Raw genomic sequence first — 21,999 nt, 5'->3', positions numbered from 1 at the left:
GCTCACTTTCATGTGGTTGTGGTCTCACATCACAGTTGTAGAGTGGAGTTTCAGTCTTTTATTTTTACTAAGCCTAATCCCCAAAGTGGTTTCATTTGTTTGGCATTTCTTTGTGCATATTTTAAAGTCCCGCTCCGACCATCTTTTGATCTAAAGGTAAAGTAAAGTGTTCCCAGTGGTCTTTCAATTATGATTATGCTGTTTCCGGCCAAAAAAAACAAACAAAAATACTGTCGTTTTCTAGAACATAGTTTCTGCAGAGTGGCAGTAGTTCCCTCTGAGTTGTGGGTAGGGCTGTTGGCATAAAGCAATCCCATCACCCATAACTGAGAGCTCTCTGTTTACACCCTCTTTCCTGTTATCTTACAGCCCCTCACCCCCCCCCCCCAGCCTAACATTAGTGGTGCAACAGAAATGGTGATGAAAAATAGAGCCATCCAGCAGTTCAGTTTAGATCCAGATTCCAGCTCAGTCGAGGAAAACAAAAAATGAACATAGATCTATGAGTGGATCCATTAGCAGGGAGCCTGTGGGCCACTCAGTGTATTTTTGATGTCACAAATACGATCTTTTTATGTTTTTTTTTCCTGCTACTGAGTAACTATGATTAGAGTAAAAACACTTAGAAATGCAATTTGGATCTTAATTTTTTTTATTATATGGCCTCCATTGTCAGAAAAATGACACAAGAACATGTTAAAACCCCAACAACAACATTCTTAATAAGGTGGGTCTTTAAGAATATTATTTACAAACTTGTTAGAAATACGTAAAGCTCTGAGAACAGAAAAATACAATTTAAACTAAAATAAATCATAGCCTTAGTCTTTTTGGTTTAACATTAAATGACTTTCATCTCACAAAGGAGATTTTTCCTAAGCTCCTCAGATCTTTGTAAGACTTATGACCTTATGGACTAAACTCACATCACCTTAAATTTAAACTTTTTTCATATCTTTAAAGTTTACTAGTTAATCTAGGTACTTCCTGCTCTTATGACCCCCCCCCCCCCCCCCCCCCCCCCCCCCATACACACCATGTTAAAAGCTCTGGTGAAAAGTATCCCAGTTCTCAGGTCGGTGTTGTAAACAAAGACAGGCTCCAGCATGTAAAGACAAGTCCAGTTTATCAAGCTGTGTAACAGCATGACTTGGCATTTATCTCATTTTTTGGTTTTTATTGCTTTAGATCAGGGCTGCCCAGCTCTGGTCCCCAAGATCTTCCATCCTGTCTGCGTTTTCCGGCTGTCCCTGCCTTTCTTGCTGCTGATTACCTGTGTCAGGTGTGTTCAGTCAGTCAGAAGGAGGAACATGAGTCGACTAATCAGCAGCAAGCGGCGCAGAGAGATCTGGAAAATGGGAAGCTTGGGCACTGCTACTTTAGATAACGTCTGCTGTAAAATACACTGTCAATCAAAAGCCGAGACTTTTTAGAGCTTAAGCTTCAAACTTGTTCAGATTTTTCTTTGTAAATAAAGTTAATAACAAATCTATTCGAAGAAATAGTTCAGCTCATGAAGATATTTTAATTCTATCATGCAAAACAAAGAAAACAGAGCATGTTAAAAGGTAAAAAAGGGCTTTTCCTAACTGAGCGTTTACATTTTCTTCAATTGACTGATTCATTGTACGCCGTAAAAATCCTGAATGAAAAAAAAACATTTAAAGACCCACTCCCCTTATTTTTCCTGTTTCTTTGTCTGCTCTTGGTTTACATTGAATCAAGAAATACTCAGAAATTCAATTTTAACTTAATTTGCTTTAAATGCCACAAGAACATATTAAAATCACCAAAGCACAATTTGCATCGGAGTGGGTCTTTAAAGACGCATGTAAATGAAACGTATTAAAAAAACATTTTTTACTGACAACTGATGACCAAAAAGAGGTGGGAGAAGGGGGTGTCTAAAAGGACAAACCTATTGAATCTATCCCTTGTTTTCTGAATTATTAATGGCTGCTTCCTATTTTCCTATTCTGATCAGAGATAGGCAACTTCAGGCATCGAGTGCCACAGTGTCTGCATGATTACCAGATACCCAAGCCCCAATCAGGACTGATTACCTGGTTCAGGTGTGTCCAGCCAATTAGAACATGCCAGTATGTTGGAAAACATACAGCAGTACGGCCCTTGAGGCCTGGAGTTACCTATCGCTGCTCTAGATGTAATCTAGATTACACAAACTACTGCCATAAACAAAACCTATAAAATGAATCTGTAGACATAAACCCCACAAGCTCTGAAAACAGGTTCTAGTTGAAGTCTGCCTGTAAAGCACAGAGCTTTCAATCAGAGGCAGATCTATAAGTGCAAATAGTATTTTTATCCGCCTGATCGGTCTGTCCTCGTCTTCTATCCGCTGTGGCTTTCTGTGGAGAAGCCCTGCCTCCTCCAGTCTCTTTGTACCATCTTACCAAACATGGTCTGTGATCTGTCAAAACAGTTTGGAGAGCAGCCAGAACAGTCACACATGCCCTGTTGACCTGCTGCAGAGCCTCCCCTGCTCTGAATCAGACACGTTTGCTGCTTCAAAACAAGAAAAAAAGGAGGAAGGGCTGCTGCCATCTTCATCACAAGCTTTCGTGCGGCCATGATTATAAAGGCTTGTCCTTAGAGGCTTTGGTGTGTTTAGACGTCTTGTAATCTTTGGTGCTGTGTTTTCTTTGTCTTTTTCATGAAGCAGTTTGATCATGAGTAATCAGGTCATCCAAGGGCAGCTATGATTATCTGCGGAGCTGCATGACCAAACGCTCTCACTGACTATTCTCTGCTAATGCCATCATGCACAGAAGTCATTTCTGCTTCGGCTGAAGTCTGCTGACGGTAACTCGATTACACCTCAGACCCTTTTCTCCCTGCACTCAGAAGACTTTTGTGTTCACACAGTTTTGAGCTTCCTAGTTGGAGAAGTATGTCCTTATATGAGAGAATCTGAAGCTTGCCTTTAGCTAAATATAGAAATCCGTTCTTGGAATTAGTTCAGATGCCTTGTTAGATTTTGTCCACAGTCAGCCACCTGCCCAAAGACGGCAACGGGGACCACAACGTAAAATCTGAGCTCATCGCTCCGTTCGGGTTTGATGTGTACATACTTTGTTCATCTGCCCTTCTTCTGCATTGAGGGTATGTGCATCTCTGACTTTGGCTTTCTGACTCCCACATAAGGAGAAAACGAATGCCATCACCCCGGCCCTATAACTGTCTGCTGTGACAGATGGAAGCATCCTTCTGGTGTTCTGAACTCCTCTTGCAGTGGTTCCAGCTACAATTACAAGTTTGGAAGTGCAATTTCCTTTGAAGCCTGTTTGCTGTGGTGTGTAAACTGAGGTTTTTTGCTTCATGTGCTATTTTCTAGGCAGCCATCTGCAACCAAAATTCATGCTTGGGTTCTACTTGTCAGCAGAAATTTAAGCTAAATGATTTTGATGGCCACTCACACTGGAAAGCTAAAATCAGTGTTTTGGAAACTGGAAGAAGCCTCTACGCTGAAGCAGTTTGACAAATGTTAGAGTATTCCAACATTTTTAGTGATTGAGTTGTTTTTTTGTGCTCAGTTCTGAGTGTTTATTGATTTGTCGTAAATCTATGTAGCAGTCACGGTTGTGCTTTCTTGTATTTTAAGCATTTGCAAGGGAATTTTACAACCCTGAGCCGACAGAATTTAGCCTTGTAGTTAGAATTTAAACTAGATAAACAAAACAAAAAAGAAAGATAGATAGAAAAGAGAAGCAGAGGTATGTAAGAAGTAAAAAAAGACAAGTGTAACTAGTGGGTTGGTTTTACTGTTTCTAAGGAACAGGGGAAAAAAAACTGCAACATTTCTATTTTAAGATATTTTGCACTTAAAAACTTATTCAAGAATATCCACAAAGGTGGGATCAGAAATAGCTTCACATTGTTTTTCTGTTTTATTTCCTTCTTTGTCTTATCTCAAAAAAGGAAAAAGTAAACAAAATTAAAGTGCAATCAATGACCCTCGTCTGAATTTTGGAAAAGCTAAAAATAGTTGCACATTCTTATTTAACAAAACTTGTTGCCGGTTGATTTAAGACAAACGAGCTCATGGTGGATGTTGTATTCACCACCGTATGAGTGATCACGCCACAGGTGAAACTTTGGTGTCTGTGCATCATAGCTGATGCACGGCCCAAATGTTTGCATAAGGTGATAGTTTTGAATTTTGCGCACTTTTGGTATGAAGTAAACTATAAAAAACAAGTAATCCACTGAATTCCTTCACAGTTTTTATCAATACTCTCCTGGTTCACTTCCAACCAAGAGAGTAACTAAACTGTCAATTTGTTTGTATTTTGTATTGATTCACTCTGGCTATATTAGGTGGAGAATGTCAGCGCGAATAGATCTCTTTTGCTTTCACAAGCCACAAATCCTTCAGTGCCAATCACAGAAACCAAGAAAAAAATAACTTCATCACATTGAAATCCCAAGAAATGAATTCTCACTCAGTTTTTTTCCTTTGGTTGTGAAGATCCTGAAGAAAACGCTAAATAAATCCAATTTAGACTTTTATTTGCAGAATTTGTCATTTATTCTTTACAAGCCGTTACCACAACTGTGTTATTCAATATGTAACAAACCTGAATAATACAACAGTACTGTTAAAACCATCTTACATCAGCACAAATGTGTGCAAAAATGAAAGAGAGCCGACACTTTCAGGACTAAGTACAGGACACCACACTTCAGTCGGTCTCCCAACAGTACTGAAACTGCCCCCTCATGAAGGGCTTGTTGCTGGGATTGCCAGCATCTTTCTGGCAACTGGTGCAAGTGCTCTGGACGTTTCTTGCCAAAAGCTAAAAGGCAACTGGGACTCAGTGGTTATCCTCTGTCATGTACCAAAGCACTTGGTGGCCTCCCCATGTTAATTTCTTTCAGATCTTCCTCCATCTGCACACAACTTGCAAAGGTCTTGTGTACTTCTGTGACCACTGGGGCAAGCATATCATGAAATAAAAAAGGCTGTTTGTAAACCATTAAGAATTTTTGTTCTTTTGTAATTTTGAGTTTTCATTTGACAGGTTTTCCTTCAGCTAAAGGGCAGGAAGAAACATTAACTCAACATCTTTTTTTTTTAAAGACCCATAAACCGTTAATTAAAAGAGGAATACATTATTCGTCTCAAATACTAAATTTATCTTGATTTTCGTATTCCAGTTGATTTTTACCTCAGTAGTTTGAACCAGAGAGAGATAGACTGTCTGGTTAGCGGACAGGTAGCTGTCACGGTGTGGGGTTGGCTCGAGAGCCGGAAGGACCCAGATGCAGAGGCGGAGGCACGAGGATCAGGGACTAGTGGTTTTAATAAACAAAACCGAACACAAAGCGCTGCAGAGCAGGTTTTCAGAACAAAACAAAACTTACTTGATGTGGCGAGGAACATGAAACGAGAGAGTGGCGAGGAACAAGGAACTAGACAGCAAGACATGAACACCAAGACAGAGTTAATGGACCAGCACAGGAGGAAGGCAGAGACAAGACGTAAATACAGACAGGGCAGACAAGACACAGGTGAACATGATCAGGGCAGATGGGGACCAAAGGAAGTAAAACTCAATAAACAAGAATAGACAGGAAACCTTTCAAAATAAAACAGGAAACAGAACCAAACAAGACAGAACAAGAACTAAAACGAAAAACAAGACATAACAAACTAAAACCATGACAGTAGCCTCAGCAAAGGTTAAATTATGTTGATTTAGAAGTTCTGGATTGATTTATTGTGGAATAAACAAAGCTTATTTTGCTAAATGAGGATCTCCTGAAGCTTTCCAGACGGCAGATCATCTCTTATAGACCAGAGAATTGCAAATCTAGTATTCTTGTCTCAGTTTCTTGAATAAAGTTCATCAGCCTGATGCCATTTGTAATTTTTACATCACAATACGAAATGTTGAGCAGTAAATTTATTAGATTATTATTTGACATGTTTTCAAATGCAAGTTATTGACATGTAAAATGTCTGCCCAGCTCTTTGGAAGTGTATGACGAGGGTCTTTGCCTGCCTGAACTGGTTGATGTTGGGAACATCTTTAAATTCAAATGGTCAAACAGGTTTTAGATTCATGTTTATGTTGGGCCGAGAGCAATAAAGTCTGGTATAACCTTTGAAAGCTGTGACCATACTTCAACCCTAGTCTGTGACAAAGACAATGTCCTTGCAGGATGCCAAGTTTACTTAAAAAACAAAACAAAAAATAACATAAAAAATTAGAGAAAAAAAAAAGAATCTGAAAATCTTAATGCTGCAACAATCAATGGGACTGTTTTACCAAAAAGCTTTAGGTTCTATGAAAATGAAATTGATATTAAAAATCAACAAAGGTTAAATTTATAAACGGCAAAAGGGAATTTTGCTTTTTGATGGTCTTCTAATATTTTAGTGAGTTCTGACATCCAGTTTGTCCCTCATGGCCAGACTGTGGTTCACAATCTTCCAGCCAGGAACGTATGGACCATGATTGTGATGGAATGGGTTCTGGATCTCTTCTCGGTCCATTGGTCTGTTTTTACAAGAAACTCTGGACAATACATTGGAAATAATTGGTGATTCAATAAACAATATTTGGCATGATCCTAATTTAAAGACAAGCTTTGCAAAAAAGAAATGGTGTAACTTGCCTTTTGGAGCTGCTCAACAACATGTATTTTCGACCTCCTCAAATTTTTCCTCAAGCATCGTTCTTGCACTCAGCAACACCCCCAGCCCCCGACACATCTGTGCGTGACAGTGATACTTAACAGGTCCTTTGTAAAGCTAAAAAAGCCACTATCTCCACAATTGCAAACAGGTAATTGTCATGGCGTCACATATAAACCACTGAGTGAGACCAAAATTCCAACTTTTTCTGACACTTTACGAGTTATAAAAGAAGGGATCTTTGGTTGGCTTTTCCCTTCAGAGTAACTTTTTTTTACATGCATGATTCAAACATCTGCTTGTTTTTGAGGGAAAAGTAAACTTGTTTTATCTGTTGTAAGAGTGAAAAATGGTTTATGGTGTTTCAGCTCTGTAAGACTCTCTGAAAACTGCAATATTCTGACAGTCTGTTTTTGCAGGGAGGTTTGTCTTTAGTTTAACATTCCAGCAGTAGTATTTTTTTTTTAAGCGTGTTTAGTCAGGGCTGGGGGCTGCCGGCTGCACATTACAAAATGGCATACCTGGTTAATGTCATGTGATGCGGTGGTTAAGGTCATGTGATCCATCACAGGATACGGTGACAAATCTGCCATCAGTCAGAAAAATTACTTGCAGAGTGTAATGTAAAGGAAAATTCCTCAATATTGGAGATTGAGCTACTTATATTGGTTTTTATTCCAATTTTTACCCAATTCTGTGAGTTAGTATTTGAGTGAGTTAATAAAAATGGGCAAACCTACACGGTGGCCCGCACAAAATTGTACGATCTCAGACAACATGGTAAACCCATACAATCAGAATTTAGTTTGTGTGGGATGTATATGTCCTATGGGCACTCATATATTACCTGCACACCCCATGTGTGCGAAATTTGCAGGAAGTCAGTAAGTGACCAGTACGTAAACCTTACTAACGACTAGCCAGCTTTAGGACGCTGTACAACAGTATCACACGTATCATAATTGCGTGCTACTTTCATTATTTTTTGATTTGATTTGAAATGGTTTATTTCAAGCAATCAAATAGAAATAATACACAAAAACAATATAATCATCAGTTATACATTCATACAGTAACTAATCAAACTTAGGATAATTAGACATAATTAATAAATATTGCTTGAAAGGGAGTGGAAAGAAGCGAACTTATATAATCCCACCCCGTTATACTATAACCATTTTATTACATGATATATCAATATCCGGTTCCTAGGTTTTATCAGACAGAATTAACAATCATAAGGTATCAATAAAGCACATGCCAAAGATGAATTACTTAAGTACTACGTCAAAAATAACTATTTTAGAAATCAACATGGCAAATGCAGCATCTGAAATATATGCAAATTATGTTACTTTTAAAAGTCATTCATATGCTTTAAAACATAATACTATATCAGTAAAATAGACACAACACTGTTTCAGGAATTTTCATAGCAAAATTTCATCAAGTATCAAAAGTTAAAAACATGTGCAAAGTTATGCTACATTAGGAAAGATTTTTGAATCAATTTATCAATTTTAGGAGCTAGTGAAGTAATATCATCAAAAGTCAATCAATTTAACAATTTTCAATAAGTGATTAATCATTTGTTTTACTTTTTTTTTAATATTTTTTTGTATTTTTATTTTATTTTTATTTAAAAAAAAAAAAAATTTATAATAAAGAAATGCTGTAGGGGAAGAGTAAAAAGGGTCCATAACTGTCGATTGTCCAAGGTTGGTATTTCTTCTTTTACTGATAACAGCTGATCTCCTGGGTTCAAAACAGAGTTTATAGTTCTCTTCGATGTTATGTCTGCAGACATTAGATTCAGGTCCATATCCTTCTTCAGCTAATATCAGCTGCGGTGAAAGTTGAGGTCAAGTTGTCTGCAGGTCAGAACTCTGCTGTTATTCAGGTTACGTCAGACATCCAGAGAAAGTGATGAATCCCCGTGTCATATTTCTTGAAATTATTTGGCTCTTTGATTTATAATAATAATATAATAATAATAAACTTTATTTGTATAGCACCTTTCCAGATAAAAATCACAAAGTGCTTCACAGTACAACACGATAAAACAACAGTAAAACACAGTAAAAACACATGTTAAAAAGAAATTAAGAAAAAGCTATTTTAAAAAGATATGTTTTTAGCTGCTTTTTAAAAGAAAACACTGAGTCCACAGATCTGAGGCTGAGAGGAAGAGAGTTCCAGAGGGATGGGGCCACCGTGGCAAAGGCTCTGTCTCCTTTAGTCTTTAAACGGGTTCTCTTAACAGCCCGCAGACCCTGGTCACATGACCTCAGTGACCTGCTGGGAGTGTATGGCTGCACCAGGTCTTTTATGTAGACTGGTGCTTGGTCATTAAGAGCTCTGTATGTTAAGACCAGGATTTTAAAATGCACTCTGTAGTGAATGGGGAGCCAGTGCAGCTGCATTAACAACGGGGTGATGTGTGAGAACTTGGATGACTTGGTTAAAAGCCTAGCAGCAGCGTTCTGGACAATCTGGAGCCGTTCTAGAGATTTTTTACTTAAACATGTGAAGATGGAGTTGCAATAGTCGAGACGGGAGGATATAAAACTGTGAATGAGCATCTCCATCTCAGAACGGGACACAACTGGACTCAATTTTGCAATGTTTTTTAGATGATAAAAACAAGAGCGAACGAGTGACCCGACATGGGAGTCCAGGGATAAAACCGGGTCTAAAGTTACACCTAGGTTCCTGACAGAGGGCTTGATAAAAGAAGCAAGTGAGCCGAGCTCATGGATTATCTTGGGGAGACAACTGTCAGGAGCACAAACTAGGACCTCAGTTTTGGCTTCATTGAGTTGGAGAAAGTTGTGATTCATCCAGCTCTTAACTGAGTCCAGACACTTTTGTAAAGTCTGTATTTTAAAAACATCCTGGGGTTTAAAAGACACATAAAGCTGAATATCGTCAGCATAAAAGTGATAAGAAATGTCATTAAAAGAACTTAAAATATGCTGTAAAGGCAGCAGATATAAAATAAACAATAAAGGTCCCAAAACTGAGCCTTGGGGCACACCAGAAGTGAGAGGAGCAGAAGAAGACTTAAACTTGGAGAAGACAACAGAGAAAGATCTGCCAGTCAAATATGATGAAAACCAGTTTAAGGCTGATCCGGAGACCCCAACCCAGTTTTTCAGCCTGTCCAAGAGGATGTAATGGTCCACAGTGTCAAAGGCTGCGGTCAGGTCCAATAACAGTAACACAGAGCATTTTCCTGCATCACCCTGCATCAGGATGTCATTAGTGACTCTGAGAAGGGCTGTTTCAGTGGAGTGAGCTCTGCGAAAACCTGACCGAAAATGATCAAATATCCCATGACTGTCGAGAGCAGCTGTAAGTTGTTTGGCAACAACCTTTTCTAAAATTTTAGACATGAAAGGAAGGTTAGAAATGGGTCTAAAACTGCTCAAGAGGGAGGGGTCAAGCCCAGGTTTTTTAAGTAGAGGAAGTACAACAGCTTCCTTAAAGTGCTCAGGGACTTGACCAGACAGCAGAGACGAGTTCATTATTGACAGGACACAGGGACCAATGGACTGGAAGAGATCTTTGAGCAGAGAAGTTGGCAACGTGTCGAGGGAGCAAGAGGATGACTTCATTGTGCCAACTAATCTGACTAGCTCAGGGAGGGAAACAGGTGAGAAAGTGTCTAAAATCACAGGACGAGGCGGACCAGGAAAAGAACCAGGGCCAGGACCAGCTGTGTGACACAGAGAGCTTCTCACAGATCTGACCTTTTCAATAAAAAATGATAAAAACTTTTCACAATCATCATTTGAATGGATGGGAACGGCAGGTGGACTGGGCATAACAATATCACTAATAGTGTTGAACAGCACTTTAGGATTACCTCTGCTTTTGGAAATGAGATTAGTGAAATATGCAGCCCTCGCATCTCTAACAGCATTGTTAAAAGAAACTAAAAGATCCTTAAGATGAAGGAGATGAACATTTAGGTGAGTTCTTTTCCATAAACGTTCAACTTTTCTGCATAATTGTTTCAGACGGCGAATAGTATTGTTAAACCAAGGGGAAACCTTAGTGACAGGAGCCAGTCTAGTTTTAACAGGACAGACTTCATCCAAGATGGAAAGACAATAACGGTTAAAGTTACATAATAAAGTATTAACATCAGTACACGGAGAAAGGACCAGGTTAAAAGCATTAGAAAAGACCTCAGCTGTGGAGGAGTTAAGGATGCGAGAGCTGACTTCTCTGCGTACAGGCGAAAGTGATACAGAAAAAGATAAGTTAAAAAAAATGCAATGATGGTCAGAAATAAAAATGTCCTCAGAAAAAATAAAATCAATATGCACACCCAAGCTAAAAACAAGATCGAGTGTGCCACCTTTAACATGTGTGGGCCCAAACACATGCTGAATAAAGTTAAAGGAGTCCATTAGGCTGATAAAACCACTGGCAAATAGATCAGAGTCATCATTAATATGCATGTTAAAATCACCAACTATGATCAGGTTAGACAGCTTCATAGTGGAAGAAAGAAAGTCGCTGAACTCCTGTAAAAACACACCATTTGATCCAGGTGGACGGTAGACAACGGCACAGTGAAGGGGGTACTTATTCCCGACTTTGATCACCTGGAGCTCGAATGAAGAAAACTGAACAGCGCTCACCGAGCGGCATAGGAGGCGATTCCGAAAGACCGCGGCGACTCCCCCTCCACGACCCGATGGCCGAGGCCGTCCGATGAAGGAGTAACCGGCCGGGCAGAGTTCAATGAGGGACGAATGGTCGGAATTCCGCTGCCAAGTTTCAGTCAGAAACATAAGATCCACGTTCCTGGAGTCGATAAGATCGTTTAGCAGAAACGATTTGTTAGCCACGGATCGGGCGTTGAGGAGCGCCATGCTCAGAGGGGAGGGAGCCCTGCGCAAGTTGTCAGCGACCCGCGTCAGGGGCCGCAGGAGCTGAGGGTTAGAACCCAGGCAGTCCGAGAATCCGGAAACCACAGGGAGAGGCGACCATGTCGAAGAAGAGCTTGGATGAACGGTCCTCAGGTAGCACGGCCTCAGAAATCCAGACCCTGGGTGTCCAAGCAGGGACTCGGGAAAAGCATCTGGGTCGGTGGAAGTCGACAGATGACAGCTGACCAGGAACGCTCGTCGCCGTCTACAAGACACTCCTCGCTTCCATCGCAGCCTGATCTTTACCTGGACGCCAGCTCTTTTCCCTCTCCTCCTCCACCGAGATCCGCGTGGCACCGGTAGGCCCTCAGTCAGGACACCGGCTGGAGGCGCCAGATGCAGGGAACGAAGAACGCCGGCGCAGGAAGAAGAGGTATCTTTCCCGATCAGCGAAAGTCCAATAGACAGCAGCGTAAGGCGGTCGTAAACAAAAGCAGCTAAAACGTCGTTTGCAAAAAACAAAATAATAAGCACAGAAAGAAACAGAACTCATGTAAACTATAATCAAGATGCCTCTCAAAGTTGGAGGGGGTTATCAGGTGGAGTCCCACACACTGTCTGAGTAGAAGTCTGCCTCCTGGAGAAAACTCTCGCCCTGACAGGGCTGCCACATCGGTAACAGGAGCTCCCTGCAGATATGGAAATACAAGATGTGATGGAATGGAGGCATCCAAGCAGCAGCTGAGCTCTACAAATAAAACAATTGTATAGAGCACCAATCATGACCTTTACAATTTCTTCTTTTTTAGCAAGAAACCTTATGAATGGCATAAAAAATTTCACGACTAGAGTGGCGCATCTCCGCCTGCTTGGAGCAAAGCACGTGTTTTGCCGTGGGACAGTTCAGTACCAGAATATTTCTCTTAGAATTATGTTTCTGGGACACTAATGAATCAGTTCAAGTTTAACACTTGTTACTTTCTGAATCAGCTCCCAAGGGAAATATGTGGCACTGTTGAGGCTGCTCTTGTTCAACAGCTACTCTCTGACACTGCCTGTTGTCACGTTGGCAGTGGGCAGGCTGTAGGATTTTAGACTTTTTCCCTCTTTCTAAAATAAGGCACAGCTGCCAAAAAATTGTGTTAAAGAAGCAATGAAAGTGACTCTTAACGGTTGGGAGATGAATGCCATAAATCTCACTTCTTAGAAGAGCTAAAGGAAGCTATTGGCACCACGTTGACAGGTACATTCTTTTCACAGTCTTGTTTCTTCTAGCACCTCAGCAGGAATGTAAAGACTCATCTAGTGTGATGTGCTACCGCTAAATCTCCCACATGCAGTCAAAAGGGAGTCTGTATATTCACAGTGGAGACTTGCGTCCTTTTTAGTCTAGGGTGAACCAGTTGTGGCTGTAAGATTTGAAGGCAGTGGCTTCAGCAACTATAAACCCCTTCTTCATGAAGAGTCACCGAAGTCCCTGCTGCAAGGGAAATGGCTGTTTTGGAGTAGCGCTGAACATATTCTTTTATCTCCTAGAATATCACTATATTGTAAACACCACGAAAACACGCATAACCACAACCATTATTCTCTGAAACAGATCAAAATACATATAATTAGTCCCTGAGGGACTGGATGCCACACTCAAGATAGATTTTGGTTCGAGTGTCACTCCCTCCTTTGCCACAGTAAACAGGCGTTTGTGCTGGGATAGAGTTCAGTTGTCCTCACTGTATTATTTGTGGCTGGTAGGAGTGGAAGAGAACTACATGCATAACCTTTATGAAACCCAGAGCTGTGGTGAAGCTGGGTTCCTCATCTGCTGCTCTTAGAACCAGCTCTTTTATTGAGAAAGTGCTGCTTTCCACAAGAAATAAATGCCAGATGTTTGATTAGTTTGTCAGAACAGTTTCAGACAGCTTCTACTTTCAGGTGTTGGTGACATGGAAACTGCTAAAACCAGAGTAAAAGCAGAGATCAGATCTCTCAGCTGAACGAGGCAAACGCATTGTTCCTCAACAAAAGCTGGTAGGGGAGGCCTGAGAGGCCTGAGAGGCTCTAGTCAGACTGGCACCATCACAGCCCCAGTCTTAGATAAGTGACGATGAGTAGATTTAAAGGCTTTACCGGTTTTTCCTTTTTGCAATGATGGATCTACTATATATAAATCAGTTTCACAAAACAGATTAAACTTTTGAACTAACTCATTTTTAAATCTGTTTGCGAAAAGAATGTTTAATCAAGCTTCATTATATAAATGGATTCTCACCGATGTGAACTGGTGCAGAAGTAAAGATGACATGTCCTCTTTTTAGACCTAGAAAGTCATTGAATCATGATTGGATGAGAGTATCGTCATAAAAAAATGGAAATTTACTTTAATTATTTTAAAAGGAGCGGCCCATTTGAACTCAGTGCTATGTAATGTCACTGAGCCGTCAAAGCAATGAGACAGAAAATTCCTGGAGGGTAAAAAGGACATCATTAATTCTGCTGTGTAATTAGAAGTCAGAGTCTCATTGTCCATCAGTCCTTTTGATTGAACGCCTTTAAAAAGTTCTTGTGTTTTAGAAAACTTTCTTCTTCTAAATCACAGTGGAGGGCTTATAAATGATGACAACATTATACCAGTCCAACTCTGCCTTTAGGCTGTACGGTGGTGCAGTGGTTAGCGCTCTTGCCTCACAGCAAGAAGGCCCCCAGTTCAAGTCCCAGCTGGGGACTTGAAACAGAACCAGAACACCAATGGGGGACCTTTCTGTGTGGAGTTTGCATGTTCTCCCCCTGCATGCGTGGGTTTTCTCCAGGGTCTCCGGCTTCCTCCCACCATCAAAAAACATGCTTCATAGGTTAATTGGTTAATCTAAATTGTCCATAGGTGTGAGTGTGAGAGTGACCTGTCCAGGATGCCCCCTGCCTTCGCCCACAAGTGGCCAGGATAGGCTCCGGCAGCCCCGTGATCCCAAAAGGGAAAAAACGGAATGAACTCTGCCTTTACAAAAAAAAAACCTACATCAGAATCAGAATTTTTAAAAGTTAAACTTTGAAACTCTTTCTACTGTTATGATGGCTCACAACTCATTTGAGACGAAAATAAGTTGCAAGAAAAGATGCAACAGTTTTTACCTGAAAATACTCTAAACTTGTGTTGGATGTTGAACAAATTCCAGTTAAAATTGGAACCAAAATTTGCTTGGAAGTGGAAGTTATCTAAATGTTGCAGGAATATCTGATCATTCTCTTTCACCTAAACTGTCAACTTCACGATTCTATCTCCAACCAGTCTCAACTTCATTTTATAGGTCGCCAACCCCCTCATGAAGTTATCCCTTATTTCTTGCACTTCCTGACTAATAAATGAAATCAAGAATGGTTTTAGATGGAGCTGCATAAATTAGTGCCTATCTTGAAAGGGAAATTACTGCAAAAGCTATTCACAATTTATATAGACCGTTGCAGCCCTGGGAGATGGAAGTTAATTGAACCAGTGTCATATATTATAAGATGATCTTGTTTTATGGTTGATCATGTGACATTGCCTCCTTTTCTTCAAATTGAAAATCTCGTTTTCTGTCAACAGTTGGTTGTAGTGTCTATTTTCAATCACAAAAATGCTACTGCAGTTGAAGCGTCTGCAGTGTTGCTTTCCACTGTCTTGTAATTAATGAGATGTCAACCTCCTCTCGGCCTGTATTGTGTGAAGCGGTTAAACAAGTTAAACATTTTAGCCACATCTTTGAGTGTTGGTGCATTTATCTGGAGCTTTTGTATTCCATCAAATGAACACAAAAGCTCAGGATAAATGCACCCAATGGATCACAATGGGATCTGCTGGAAAACAACTACATTTTTTACAACTTGTCAAATATATATATACCTAAAAAAAGAATACAGACATCTTTGCATTATTTTGTTTGGGACAAATGGACTGTCCCACTTGTACTAAATTTCCCTTTAAAACTTAAAATAGTGGTACTTTATATTGCTGAAACATTCAAATAAGAAGTATATCATGTCTCAATTCAATTGGTGTGCTGCACATCAGAGGCCCTGCAGGAGTTTGTTCTAGATATACAACCTTATGGCTATTTCATCACAGCTAAAAGAGAACGCCCTGCAGGCCGCGTTTTTTTTTTCATCCCTATTCGCTCACAGGGTGTGACACATATGTGCTTTGTATTGCTGTCAACCAAAACCATATTGAGTCACATGATGCCCACGTCCTCCCAGACTTGTGGGAGAAAAATGTGATGGTGCAGCAGAATTGAGCTGTGGTCATGTAAAAAGAAAAGAACACCCTATTTCAACACTAAAGCTTTATGAGTTGTGCTATCATAAATAATATTGAAATACAAAGAAAAAAAATCCTCATGTTAATGCTTTTGTAGTGAAGTTTTTAAATGGAACCAATCACAAGTAAAAACTCCTGTAACCCCGTAACCCCCCCCCGAGAGGACCTCGTTTTATTAGGCACATCTTTCACAGACATGTCTCCAGGTTTCAAGAGATTCATTACTCTATACCTATAGAGCTGTACAGAAGCTAGCACAGGTTGTCTCAGCATTCAAATAGTGAAAAATGATAAGCTATTAAAATATTTTTGGATTTATCAAGATTGTTTTTTTAATCAAAGGTTTTTTTTTTCTTTCCTAAAAGTCATGTTTTTACTGGACAGCAGTGGATGCAGTTTGTGGAGTATAAGTTTGCTTCCAGACTTAACTAATACACCCCAGTTATCTTTGTTTGTGAGCGAGTCAATTCCCTCTGAATAATTAAACAATTTAAAGACAAGCATCCCATAGTTGTGGGGTTGGGTTACAGTCCTAGTATTTAAGTTGACCAATCGAAAGAGACCTGATATCAGTTACAAGACTTGAGTTTGAACAAACACGATCAGTTTGCCCTATAAATAATTTTTTTAAACAGATTCAAAACTTGATGTTGTAGAGGTTTAAAAAGTTCAACACTCTCAATGAAATTGCCCTTTTACAAAAAATCTTCAAGATTGAACAGAAGACTTTACATTACACTATCACTTATTTAACTAAAAACATTTAAAGCGACTCTTTGGAAAACTTTCCAAGAGCTTTATGGCACGTTAGGCTGTGGGTTATTTTAAACCAAATATATCCCCAAATTCCAGTACAATGTCTTAATGAAATCAGGTCTTTTGACCTTGATTGGGTTACTGCAACACTTGCTTTTATTTTTATACCCACCATCAATTTGCTTCATCCTCTTGTCGCTCTGTTTCAGCCAAGTGTTGGCTGTTGAACTGACGACTTCAAACCTGATCCTTCAGTTGGTTAAATAAAAATGCCAGCCTAACTCTCAGTATGTTTGCACAATGATGTGCAAATGTTTTATGACTGTAATCTTCAACATAACACTTTAGGAATGATGTTAACATTGTAGTCTGACTTAACTCCAAACTGAGCTTATCAAGGCTGAGCTATGAACTATGACTTCAATGCAAAAGCCTTTTTTACTAGCAAGACAAATCCATTGTAGACTGCAACCATCTATGACCCCACCCTTCCATTGACGTGTTCTCCCTACCATGACAAAGGTGGATCAAGGTGGAAAGATTTCATGTAATCCATGGACACCAGTGAAGATCACAAATCATTGAAGAAAAAAGGGTCAGAGCACTGTCCAGTGGGTCTAGATGACCCAACTCCCAACATTAAAGTGCCTAGGATAGCACAAGGGATAAACAGAATCCACAAAATCCAGAGAATTAAAGTGCTACCCCTTTACAGCTTGTACTATTACACACTAGTTAGTTGCCAAACAAATGTACATAACATTTAGAATAAACTTTTTTCTAATGAAAAAATGCTGACAGTCTCACAGAAGGATGTTGACAAACCAAACTGGGGCCTGTAACAAAGCAGGGTCATCTATACTTGCTCACTGGTCCCAAAGTCTTTCAAATCTGAACAACAGATGTCTGCTTAAATTATCCAATCAAGTTATCAGCAGAGCACAACCAAACCTATACTGCAGGTGTTGAGATCTTATGACTGGAAAACAAGCTCCAATTATCTTTGCTCCCCTGCCAGCCAGCTGTGATGTGTTCTGCTCAAATGCTACTTGGTTTTGTCATTCTTCTATAATTTTTTGTTTTTAATAGAGATGCTTAAATGTCATACTGCAGTGAAACAGTTTGCCCAGTCAAAATCTGCGGTGCCCAGAGTTGTCTTGTGTTTTTCACAGAGCCCCTCTGTTGATTCTCTTTTGTTTTCATCATTCTGTCCCCGCCCCAGTATGTGACCACAGCATTTGACGGCCTCTGACACTGACAAAAGTACAAAATTGACCTAACTGGTGCTAAAATATTCACCAAAAGCAGCGTTATGGCCAAATATTTAAATTAAGGCTGAGATATCTACATTATGGTTGTAGAATGTACAGAAACGGAAGCTTGTAGAGTCTGAGATGTTATATTTTCTCACAGTTTCTTTGAACATTGCTTTGATCTTGAGAAAAGCTGCTAACACATTCACTTGAGGGAAGATTGGAAGCTGTCCTGAATGTTTTAGTGAAAAATTGTCATTGATTTAGTGTTAGGCAATTAAAACAAAAGTGTTTATCCAAAGTTAATGGTTTTAAGGGCTTGCTTTATAGAAAGAAAATTAACAAAAAACATGGTTTGTCTTCTGTTAAGTCAGTAGAGAAAACGTTACAGTAACAGGAGGTACACAAGGAAAAAGGTCAAGAAAAAATCCAATCTTCCATTCCAAACAGAAGTTGAGGAGGACAAATTTGTTTTTTTGGCCAAGCAATAAAGTAATACAAACAGTGGATCCAGGGAAGAACTTCTTCTAAATTTAGCAAGGACAATAAACTTTCATGCATTCTTTCCCTAAGACCCCCCCCCCCTCCTATCTTCTTCTTGTTCTCATCTGTGTCATTTTTCCATCTACACTCTGACCATCTTTTCTCTGTCTACATCAACCATCTTCCCTTTCCCCTCCTGCTCCTTCTGTGCTGATCTGCCTCCAGCGTTTTTACAGATAGCCTGAGAAAAGATGGGGCACAAAACGAGCAGGCAAACAAACCACCTGCTTCCTGCCAAGATCTCATGTTGTTAAATGTGTGGACGGAAATAGAAATAGGCAACATTGCAGTAGAATTAGAATAGACGGGCTAGGAAAGGGAGAGGAAAATCACAGAACAGCACAGCAGTTATCCAGCTCACATCACTGTCCACCCTCTGAAATACAAAGATAGAAATCAAACTGCATGAATCCCAAAGCCTTGTGGGAGTTGAGAGATAACATGAAGCTAGAAGTTGATCAAATCCAGTGGCTTGTGCAAAAAAAAAAAACAAAAATGCTTCAAATCACTTCATTTTCTTTTGGTTTCTAAGCTTTTAAATGTCATTAAAACAAATCTGAAAAAATAAAAAAAAAACTGTAATATAATTATTTTTTACGACTAGTAGATACAGCTCAACCTGATCAAAACAGCAAAACAAACAAAAATGTTGAATTCCCCACATGGTTCTGTTTTAGTGACTCGACTTTGAGTCATAATTTTACAATACTCACATGTGATGCTTTGAGTCTATCTTTTCATGTGGCCATTGTCTTCTGTTAACTTCATAAAGCCGTTGGGGTTAGGAATTGTCCATCAATGTCTTTATAATGTCCATCTTTCCATTTGTTATCTATAAGTAAGAGATCAGAAGGTTGTGTTATTGGTTGCCAAGGCAACCAATGACATAACTCCTTGGAAGCATCAATAGGTTGTATCGTCTGCATGAACAAAAAACAGGTAGTGTATGAACTGTTTTTAAAAAATACTACTCTATGAGCTGCTTAAAAAAACAGTTGATTGTGAGGTACTAACGCTGGAATTGATGTGCTAGAAAAGACTTTTGAAACATTGCCGGAAGGGCTCTGAATCCTCTACATCTTCTGAAGAAACTCAAACTGTAAAAAGTACAGTAAAAACTTTCCAGTTCTGTGAGAAAAAGCTGAAAGTCATAAGAAAAAGAGACAATCCAAAGTGTTAAAACTACACCAACCTCTGTAACGGTGTCCCTGAAACCTACTCCTTTTCACTTTCATTTGTCAGAGCTCTACATTTACAAATAGCAAAGTCACTGAGATCTAAATGTTTATGACTTAAACGCTGATTTATAATCTGACTGTTTCCGTAACCTGCTAAATTCCAAATACCTGCTCTACACAAACGTTAATCATTTTGCCGTGTTAGATAAACGTAAGGGCGCCTTAGAGAAATGTCTTAGTTGTCGCGCATTCGTCTTTTACTTGTTTAACTCTCAGGAAAGTGTTTGTCTTTTGAAGTCATTGTAAAAGTCTGGCTACCTTCACACATTTGCTTTTGTGAGTTTGCTGTTTGTGAGACGGCTTTGGAATGACAAGACCGTTTGAAACGCACACAAGATTGTGTGTGTGTGGTCTTTTGGCGAGTAATGGCAGTTTTTTATTTTTCCCCACGTCTGGTTGAAGCACCTGCTCCTGACTCAGACGTGAATCATGGTTTGTTGTTTATAATCGGTCACTCCCATCCAACACACAAAAACACCAACCGGCACACATGCGTTCAAAACAGGGGATTCCCTTCTGCCTGAAGTCTGACTGTCTCATGTGTCTGACAGTCCTCCCACTCGTCTCTATTACAGTGATAATTGAATCAATTCTAACTTATTTAGTGTCTGAGAAACACAGATGAGAAAACAGGCCAGTGCTGCACCTTATGCCTGCCATAAAGTAGCCTGTTGCTGCTGCTGCTGCTGAACATTGTCACTTGAGCTTGGTGTGTTTGTGTGGTTCTGTACTCATAGCAACACAATAATGCTCTAACTGGATCTTGTGTTGTTCGACCCAGCTGTTGCCAAGTGACCTGCTCTAACAAAAGTGTCTGTTTTCTCTTGTAAAAGTATTATCTGCCTTTTCAATGTTGTTTATTTGGCGTCGCTGCCATCTGTTTAAGCGAGGAGAGGATTTAGTGGATTAGCAAAGTGTGTGTGTGATGTTCTGTGTGTGTGTGTGTGGCTGATTTTGGGTTCCATGTTTCTGTCAAACTGATTGGTGGTCTGCTTTTATCAAGCTAAGAGAGAGCAGGAGTTATGATGGATTTCTTTCCTCTGCTCCTTTGTCAGGCGAGTTTCCTGTGAAGGAGCTGAAAGTCCTGACAGACTCCCTGGTTTGTTGGTTGTGTCATACTTGCTTAAAGAAACATTTCTGAAATTGACTGGCGCAGTTGATGAATGTTAGATGTGAACGTGGCCTGAGTCAATATTTGGAAGGCTTCCTGGGCCGTTGTCATCCCGGCGATGTGTCCAGGCAACCAGTGGTGCCTCCAGGAAGTAGATCTGCCCAACCAAGAAAGGTTCACATAGAATGTGATGTAACTGAGCTGTACCAAATGGTGGAGGGATTGATGTGTACAAAGGGGAAACACTCTTTAAGATGCCATTATAATTCCTAAAAACTATCTCTGCTTTAACTATAGCTGCTTCACTCATAATTACTTTTAAACCCTAAAATAATAAATGCAATACATCCACATCTTTTTTGTTTTTTCAAGAACTCAAAAAATCTGTTTTACATAAAAGTTAAAATGTATATATTGGCCTATTAGTCTCTAAGGATTAATATTACTAATTCCGATTCACAAGGTGAGTTTATGCTTTAAGCCTTATTGAAGGTTCTTTAAATGTTCTATTTTACAACCAACTGGTTACAAAAAATGGTATTTTGTAACTGTTATTCAAACCAAAATATGATGGAGCGTGCATTGAGAAGTGGGTAATTGGCTGCCGCAATGCAAAACATGGAATTCAGAGGTCAAACAATAGTGGAATTTTGTGAGTTCTTTTATATCATAATAATGTTTTATTTCCTAAAGAAAGAATATAGTTTGAATAGCCTGCATTACTTTTGACACTGTACCAGAGTGAAAGACGTTTAAGTTTAACTTTCAGAGTGTTCCCAACAGGAATGAATGGTTACAACTGTAAAAATGTTTTCATAACTTATTAAAATATGTTAACAAGACATCCAACATGTAAGATGTAGATGAGAAAAATACATTTTGGATTCATGGGTTTTATTTCACTTTTCATTTTTTTTCTTTTTTTAGAACGAATCATATGCAAATCTTATGAACTGGACACAATTTATTTTTCAACACATATTAACGAATTGTGATCACATTTAAATTGGCTAAATAATGATAGCAGTTATATTTCTTATAGTTGTTTTATCTAAAAAAAAAGTTGTCCCATTTAATGCTAATGTTAAGTACTTTAAATGTTTTAATGGTTTGTCAACATTTTTAAAATGCAAAACCTGCATCAGACAAAGGGGTCCCAAACATTAAAGACCACAAATTCAGGATGAGAAGTACCATTACTTATTAGTAACTATACTATAACTATACTATATAGTTTTTCTTTTAACACATATAATTAACATC

At 39.3% G+C, this 21,999-nt stretch overlaps 1 protein-coding gene across 1 annotated transcript in view; it reads left to right on the top strand.

Moving 5' to 3' along the window:
- pkig (cAMP-dependent protein kinase inhibitor gamma) overlaps positions 1–21,999 on the top strand; it is a 38,457-nt gene that overhangs the window by 1,011 nt on the left and 15,447 nt on the right. The gene's annotated exons all lie outside the window — the stretch shown is intronic.

Source organism: Oryzias latipes, chromosome 7 (genome assembly GCF_002234675.1).
Source record: "Oryzias latipes chromosome 7, ASM223467v1".
Classification (NCBI taxonomy): domain Eukaryota; kingdom Metazoa; phylum Chordata; class Actinopteri; order Beloniformes; family Adrianichthyidae; genus Oryzias; species Oryzias latipes.
The sequence above is the reverse complement of the archived record's forward strand: the minus strand, read 5'-3'. Positions and strand labels throughout refer to the sequence as shown.